We start from the raw sequence: 7,640 nt of genomic DNA on the forward strand, positions 1-7,640 counted from the left end.
GGTTTGCCAGTATTTTATTGAGGATTTTTGCATCAATGTTCATCAAGGATATTGGTGTGAAATTCTCTTTTTTGGTTGTGTGTCTGCCGGGCTTTGGTATCAGGATGATGCTGGCCTCATAAAATGTGTTAGGGAGGATTCCCTCTTTTTCATCAATTGGAATAGTTTCAGAAGGAATGGTGCCAGTTCCTCCTTGTACCTCTGGTAGAATTCAGCTGTGAATCCATCAGGTCCTGGACTCTTTTTGGTTGGTAAGCTATTGATTATTGCCACAATTTCAGAACCTGTTATTCGTCTATTCAGAGATTCAACTTCCTGGTTTAGTCTTGGGAGGGTGTATTTGTCGAGGAATTTATCCATTTCTTCTAGATTTTCTAGTTTATTTGCGTAGAGGTGTTTGTAGTATTCTCTGATGGTAGATTGTATTTCTGTGGGATCAGTGGTGATATCCCCTTTATCATTTTTTATTGCATCTATTTGATTCTTCTCTCTTTTCTTCTTTATTAGTCTTGCTAGCGGTCTATCAATTTTGTTGATCTTTTCAAAAAACCAGCTCCTGGATTCATTAATTTTTTGAAGGGTTTTTTGTGTCTCTATTTCCTTCAGTTCTGCTCTGATTTTAGTTGTTTCTTGCCTTCTGCTAGCTTTTGAATGTGTTTGCTCTTGCTTTTCTAGTTCTTTTAATTGTGATGTTAGGGTGTCAGTTTTGGATCTTTCCTGGTTTCTCTTGTGGGCAATTGGTGCTATAAATTTCCCTCTACACACTGCTTTGAATGTGTCCCAGAGATTCTGGTATGTTGTGTCTTTCTTCTTGTTGGTTTCAAAGAACATCTTTATTTCTGCTAAAGGGATCAATTCAACAAGAAGAGCTAACTATCCTACATATATATGCACCCAACACAGGAGCACCCAGATTTATAAAGCAAGTCCTGAGTGACCTACAAAGAGAATTAAACTCCCACACAATAATAATGGGAGATTTTAACACCCCACTGTGAACATTAGACAGATCAATGAGACAGAAAGTTAACAAGGATACCCAGGAATTGAACTGAGCTCTGCACCAGGTGGACCTAATAGACATCTACAGAACTCTCCACCCCACGTCCACAGAATATACATTTTTTTCAGCACCACACCACACCTATTCCAAAATTAACCACATAGTTGGAAGTAAAGCTCTCCTCAGCAAATGTAAAAGAACAGAAATTATAACAAACTGTCTCTCAGACCACAGTGCAATCAAACAAGAACTCAGGATCAAGAAACTCACTCAAAACTGCTCAGCTACGAGGAAACTGAACAACCTGCTCCTGAATGACTACTGGGTTTTCATCTTTACCTTGGGTAGTTTCTTTAAGTTTGTCATAATTAACAGCTTTGTAAGCTGCCTTTTTAAGCCCTTCAACTAGGCAGGAAATCATGTAATCTTGCCAGGCTATACCTGGGGAATTTGCCTGGTAGTTCCATTGGGGATCCTCTCGGGGAGCTGCTCTAATGCCTTCCTGGAGGTCTGGCTCATGAAGCCGGTGGTTATCAGTGTGACATTGGGCTAGAGAAAAAACTCTTTCCCATTCATGTGGGGAGAGGGTAGAAGTCAGGATGACATTTAAGTCACTCCAGGTTAAATTGTAGGACAGCGTTAGATGTTGGAATTCCTGTATATAGTTAGTGGGGTGTGATGAGAAAGAGCCTAAACGTTGACTGATCTGAGAGAGGTCTGATAGAGGAAAAGGTACACGTACCCTGACTATGCCTTCAGCTCCAGCCACCTCTCTAAGAGGAAATTGTTGGGCAGGTGGGGAAGAGCTAGTCACGGAACTAAACTGTAAGCCAAACCTGGTGTGAGGAGGGGAGGTGATAGAAGGATTATAGGGTGGAGGAGTGGAGGCTGAGGAAGAATTGGGACCTAGCTCAGCCTGGCGACAAGCAGCCTGGGGAGGAGGGGAAAGGTCAGATGGGTCTGTAGGAAAGGAAGACTGCAAAGACTCAGCGATGCTTGGGGTTGGGACTGAGGGGACAGGTGGGAGGGAAAGAAGGAGGATCTGGGAGGAATCGCATTGGGAACAGACACTAGGGAGGGAACGAAGTGTGAAAAATGCCTGGATGTAAGGCACCTCAGACCATTTGCCTATTTTTCAACAAAAATTATTGAGGTCTTGTAGGATGGAGAAATCAAAAGTGCTGTTTTCTGGCCATTTAGTCAGGTTTGTTTTGGGGCCGAGCGGTGTTGCAGAAGAAAATAAGGCATTTAGGTTTTAGGTCAGGTGTGAGTTGAAGAGGTTTTAAGTTCTTGAGAACACAGGCTAAGGGAGAAGAAGGAGGAATGGAGGGTGGAAGGTTCCCCATAGTGAAGGAGGCAAACCCAGAAAGAAGAGAGCGTAGATACACGGAAGGAAGGGGTTCGGAGATTATTACCTTCTAGAAAAGCGGGAAAGGGGTCAGGGTGTGGAAATAAGGGATTGGGGTGCAGAGATATAAGAGGTTGGAGCATGGAAACAAGGGATCGGGGTGCAGAGATAAGAGGTCGGGTGCGGAAATAAGCAATTGGGGGTTCTTGCCCCCTTGAAAAGCGGGACTTGCCGCTAAGGGTGAAGGAGAAGGGGTTGAGGGTACTTGCCCCTCTCCCAGAAAGCGGGACTCACGTCCCTGTGAAGAGACCACCAAACAGGATTTGTGTGAGCAATAAAGCTGTTTATTTCACTTGGGTGCAGGTGGGCTGAGTCCGAAAAGAGAGTCAGCAAAGGGTGGTGGATTATCATTTGTTCTTAGAGGTTTTGGGATAGGTGGTGAAGTTAAGAGCAATATTTTGGGGGCAGGGGGTGGATCTCCCAAAGTACATTCTCAAGGGTAGGGAGAATTACAAAGAACCTTCTTAAGGGTGGGGGAGATTACAAAGTACGTTGATCAGTTAGGGTGGGTCAGAAACAAATCACAATGGTGGAATGTCATCAGTTAAAGCTATTTTTACTTCTTTTGTGGATCTTCAGTTACCTCAGGCCATCTGGATGTATATGTGCAAGTCATAGGGGATGCGATGGCTTGGCTTGGGCTCAGAGACCTGACACTAAGTATTTGATGTTTTTCAAATACTGCTGTAGTAGGTGTTTTGTATTTTGTTCTCTCTGTCTTGCTGATACATGCAAATAAAATGGATTATTTTTGCACTGATTTTGTTTCCAGGAACCTCATTGAGTTCGTTTGTTGTTATAGTAGACTGTTTGAATAATATTTTAGATTGCATTTTATTTCACTCTCATGTTATTTTCTATTTAGGGGCTTTTGTACAATTTCGGTTTGGAATGGTAGTACTTGAGGACTAAGCTCTGATTTTTTTTATCTTGCGCAAATTCCTATCTAAGGGGTCTGGAAAGTCAGGCCCTACAAGCCATAAATTCTCATCAGATGTGTTTTATTTAATCCTATATATCATGGTTTACTTTCCAATCTGACTCTGGCATAACATTATGTGACAAAGAAGAAACTCAAAATATTTTACCGCAAAACATGTTTCTTTGCCATGTCTTGAAATGGCCCTTCAAAACTGTTCTTTGTGAGGGAAAATCTGCATCTGTAAAAAATCTCTATTAACATAGCTAGATCTTTTTCTTCCAGGCCCTCCCAATCCTAATGAGATTAACTAAGAGAGTCCAGCACGTTTTAAAGATCTGAATAGAACACATTTGTCATCTGTTGTCTCTAAGAGCAGCCACTGTAAGACTTCAGAAGAACCTTGGCCTCCACAATCTTTTATCTTAACTTGAACATTTACTTTCTTTCTATGATCCCAGGTCTTTAGACAAACTCAACAAATTTAAAGAAAATCTTTAAACTTATCTTACCAGGTCTAGCCTGGCAGACCCCCCACAACACACTTCTAGTTGTCCCACCTTTCTGGACCAGACCAATGTGTTTTTTAAATGTATTTGATAGATGTCTCATGCCTCTCTAAATTGTATGAAACCAAGCTGCGACCCGACCTCCTTAGGCACATGTTCCCAGGACCTCCTGAGGGCTGTGTCGGGGGTCATGGGCACTCATATTTGGCTCAGAATGAATCTCTTCAAATATTTTACAGAGTTTGACTCTTTTCATGGACATACTCATCCATGTTTTGTACACAATCATAAGAAAAAAGCTTCTGAAACTTCATCATTAAGTATGAAGTATGATGTTATCTGTCATTTTTATAACATCTTCTTTATCAGGTTGAAAAAGTTCCCTCTATTCCTGATTTGCTGAGAATTTAATCATGATTTTTTATTTATGAAATTCTTTTTTATATTAAATTACTATTTTATTACTTATTCAATTAAATGTGATAAATTACATTCATTTGTTTTTAATATATTAAATAAACAGTATTTTTGGGATACATTCATTATATACCTTTTTATTATTTATCATTTATTGTTTATTTATTTCATACATAACCAGATTCTATTTGCTAATATTTTCTTTAGTATTCTTGTGTGTGTGTGTGTGAATATATAATGAGAGAATATATAAGAATATAATATATAATCATATATGTCTATATGTAAGAATATATAAGAGAAAATATATCAGAACATATATATATATATAGATATGAATATATAAATATTCATGAGAGATATTGCCCAGTAATTTTCCTTCAGTGAAATGCCCTTGTGAAGTTTTGGTATCAAGCTTTTGCTAGTCTTGTAAAATGTATTTGGAAATATTCTGTTTTCTATCCTCTGCAATATTCAAGCAAGTTTAATATTATCTCTCTCACAAATTTTAAGAATTCACCATTGAAAATAACTGAGTCTGAAGTTTTCTTTATGAAAATGTATTAATTATGGTTTCAATTTATTTAAAGACATAGGTTGTTCATATTTTCTATTTTTCCTGGTGTCAATTTTTACGTTATATTTTTTCCAAAGGATCAGCAAACATCATAAAAATTTTCAAATTTATTATGATAAAATTATTAAAAATAACTCTCTTTTGTCACCCAAATGTCTGTAGTATTTGTAGTGGATACCTCTATTTCATTCTTGCTATTTGTAATTGTTTTTTCTTCATTTTTTTAATTAGTCATGCTGGAGATTTATGAATTTTATTAATCTTTTCAAAGAATATATTTCTGGCTGTATTGATTTTTTTCTATTTTATTTGTTTTTAAAATTTTCTTTACTTCTGTTTTTGTGTTTATTATTTTGGGCCATCTTATTTCTGTGGACTCAATTTGCTGTTATTTATATGGTTCTTAGCTAAAGGCAAGATCCTTTATTTTATGGCTTTTAAATTTTCTTTTCCAGTATATGGATTTAAAGCTGTAACTTTTCTTATAAAACATGGTTTGGCTGCATGTCAGATGCTTATTATCATCCAACTTAAAGCATTTTTTAACTCCTTTGTACTTTTATTCTTTAACTAATGAGTTATTTTTAAATGTGTTTGTTAATTTGCAGTGATGTTAATCTTCTAGTTATCTTTCTATTCTTGATTTTGATTTAATTCTACTGAAGTCAAAAAATCTGCTGAATGAGTTAAAACATTAAAACATGCGATGTGTGCTCCCTTGCCAGATATATGGTCTATTTTGGTCAATGGGTTGTCTATGTATTAGGAGAATTTGCATGCTCTACTTTTTGGATATATTGCCTTCCAAAAATATCAATTCATACAAGTCAGTTCACCTTTATGTTTAAATTTTCTACAGTATTGGTGGTTTTCAAACCTTTTTTTTTATCAGTTGCTGAGGGATATATGTTAAAATTCTTAAACATAATTCCAGAGTTGTCTACTGCTTATCTAATTTCTTTCTATTTTCTATGCCTTCAAATTGTTACTAATTGTCCCCATGTGTAAGTCTTATATATTTCTAATTATTAAACCTTTTGATAATGTAAAGGTCTTTCATTATCTATCTTAGTACTTCTTGCCCTGCATATTTTTATCTGATGCTAATATAGCCACATCAGATAACTATTTTTGGTTTGAAAGTGCAGGATAAACCCTTGCCCCTTTGTTGTTTAAGTTTTTCTGTATCTTGTATTGAAAAGGACCTGTTGTGAATTTTATGTATCTGGATTTCTAAATTCAGTTTATCTAGTTTCAAAATATTTTCCTTTAATCAACTTTATTGAGCTACAATTGGCATAGAATAAACTATATGTATTTAAATTATACAATTGGTAAATTTTATTATAATGTATTCTGTTAGAAAATTATTAACCATCTCTAATGGTTGTGTCTATTTTATCTTAATTTAATTAATCAAGTATTAAATCATTATAATAATTACTGTTATCATTAATATAGCATTCTTTTTTGCAATTGTTGTGTTCTCTCCACACTAACAGGGTGGCCTCCACTCCCAAAATTTTACTTGGAGGTAGAGTGCTGACTCTACACAGGTGCCGAGAGTGTGGGAAGATGTTTACTATTCACATGATGAGGATTTCCTGCAAGGGCAGGGTGTGCTCCTGTACTGTCCAAAATGGCTTAAAAAGCGGGGAACTGGGACTGGCATGGAGTTTGGTGGATTCTGTGGGGAACCCATAAGGGTTCCCTTGTGTGGGCTGTGCCTGCCTGGGTCGAACTTCCTGATGGAGCCCAAGGCTGGGGACCCTGGCTTGTGTGTCACTTTGCCCGGGGTGAGCCAGGTAGGTCAGCAGCAGAAGCATTCGCCTTGAAAGCACTCAGCAGTCAGACATAAAAAATAGTTGGCTTTTTAAATGTACTCCGGTATTATCTTTTTAGTTGAAGATACTTTTACAGCATTACAAAACTTTCCTTCGATGTATTACTGTATTCTGCTTTGAAGTTGTAATTTTATCTCTTCCTTAACCACATAAGCACCTCAGAAAAGTGATTCTGGGTGTTCAGTGTGGCACCTTCACCCAGGGCCTGATCTTTCCTGAGATTTAAATAAAAACCTGTGATTTCCTGCTGGTCTTGGTGGCTCACGCCTGTGATCCCAGCACTTTGGGATGCCGAGGCAGGCAGATCACAAGGTCATGAGTTGGAGACCTGCCTGAGCAACAGGGTGAAACCCCGTCTCTACTAAAAATACAAAAAATTACCTGGGCATGGTGGTGCATGCCTGTAATCCTGGCTACTCAGGAGGCTGAGGCAGAAGAATTGCTTGAACCCGGGAGGCGCAGGTTGCAGTGAGCTGAGATCGTGCCATTGCACTCCAGCCTGGGCAACAAGAGGATAAAACTCCCGAAAAGCAAACAAACAAACAAACAAAAAACACCCTGGGGTTTCCTCTAAGGAGATTCCTCTCTGCCTGAATCTAAACTCTACCGTGTCCTGTTCACTGTGCGGCTGCCAACACCTCTCAACATCTCAGCAGCCCCTGCAGCCATCCTCCTCATGAAGCCAGATGCCCGAGGGTAAATTTTACACGTATCATGGAGTCTCTTCCTTTGGCTCCCTTCCCTCTCTCCTTTGGAAATTTCCTTATTGTAAAAGCTGCTCACCTTTGCACCCTGTGTTGGGTGCTATCTACAGTGATATAAAAGCAGTTGTTTTTAGATAAGTTTTCAAGGTTTTGTAATTCTTTGGGGTGAGAAGGCGAGTCTGTGATAGCTAGATTGTGACTTTGGATTTTAGATTGTGTGTATTTGACTTCTGAGCGAGAGCTCAACTTGTTACCATAA

Source organism: Nomascus leucogenys, chromosome 4 (assembly GCF_006542625.1).
Source record: "Nomascus leucogenys isolate Asia chromosome 4, Asia_NLE_v1, whole genome shotgun sequence".
Lineage (NCBI taxonomy): Eukaryota > Metazoa > Chordata > Mammalia > Primates > Hylobatidae > Nomascus > Nomascus leucogenys.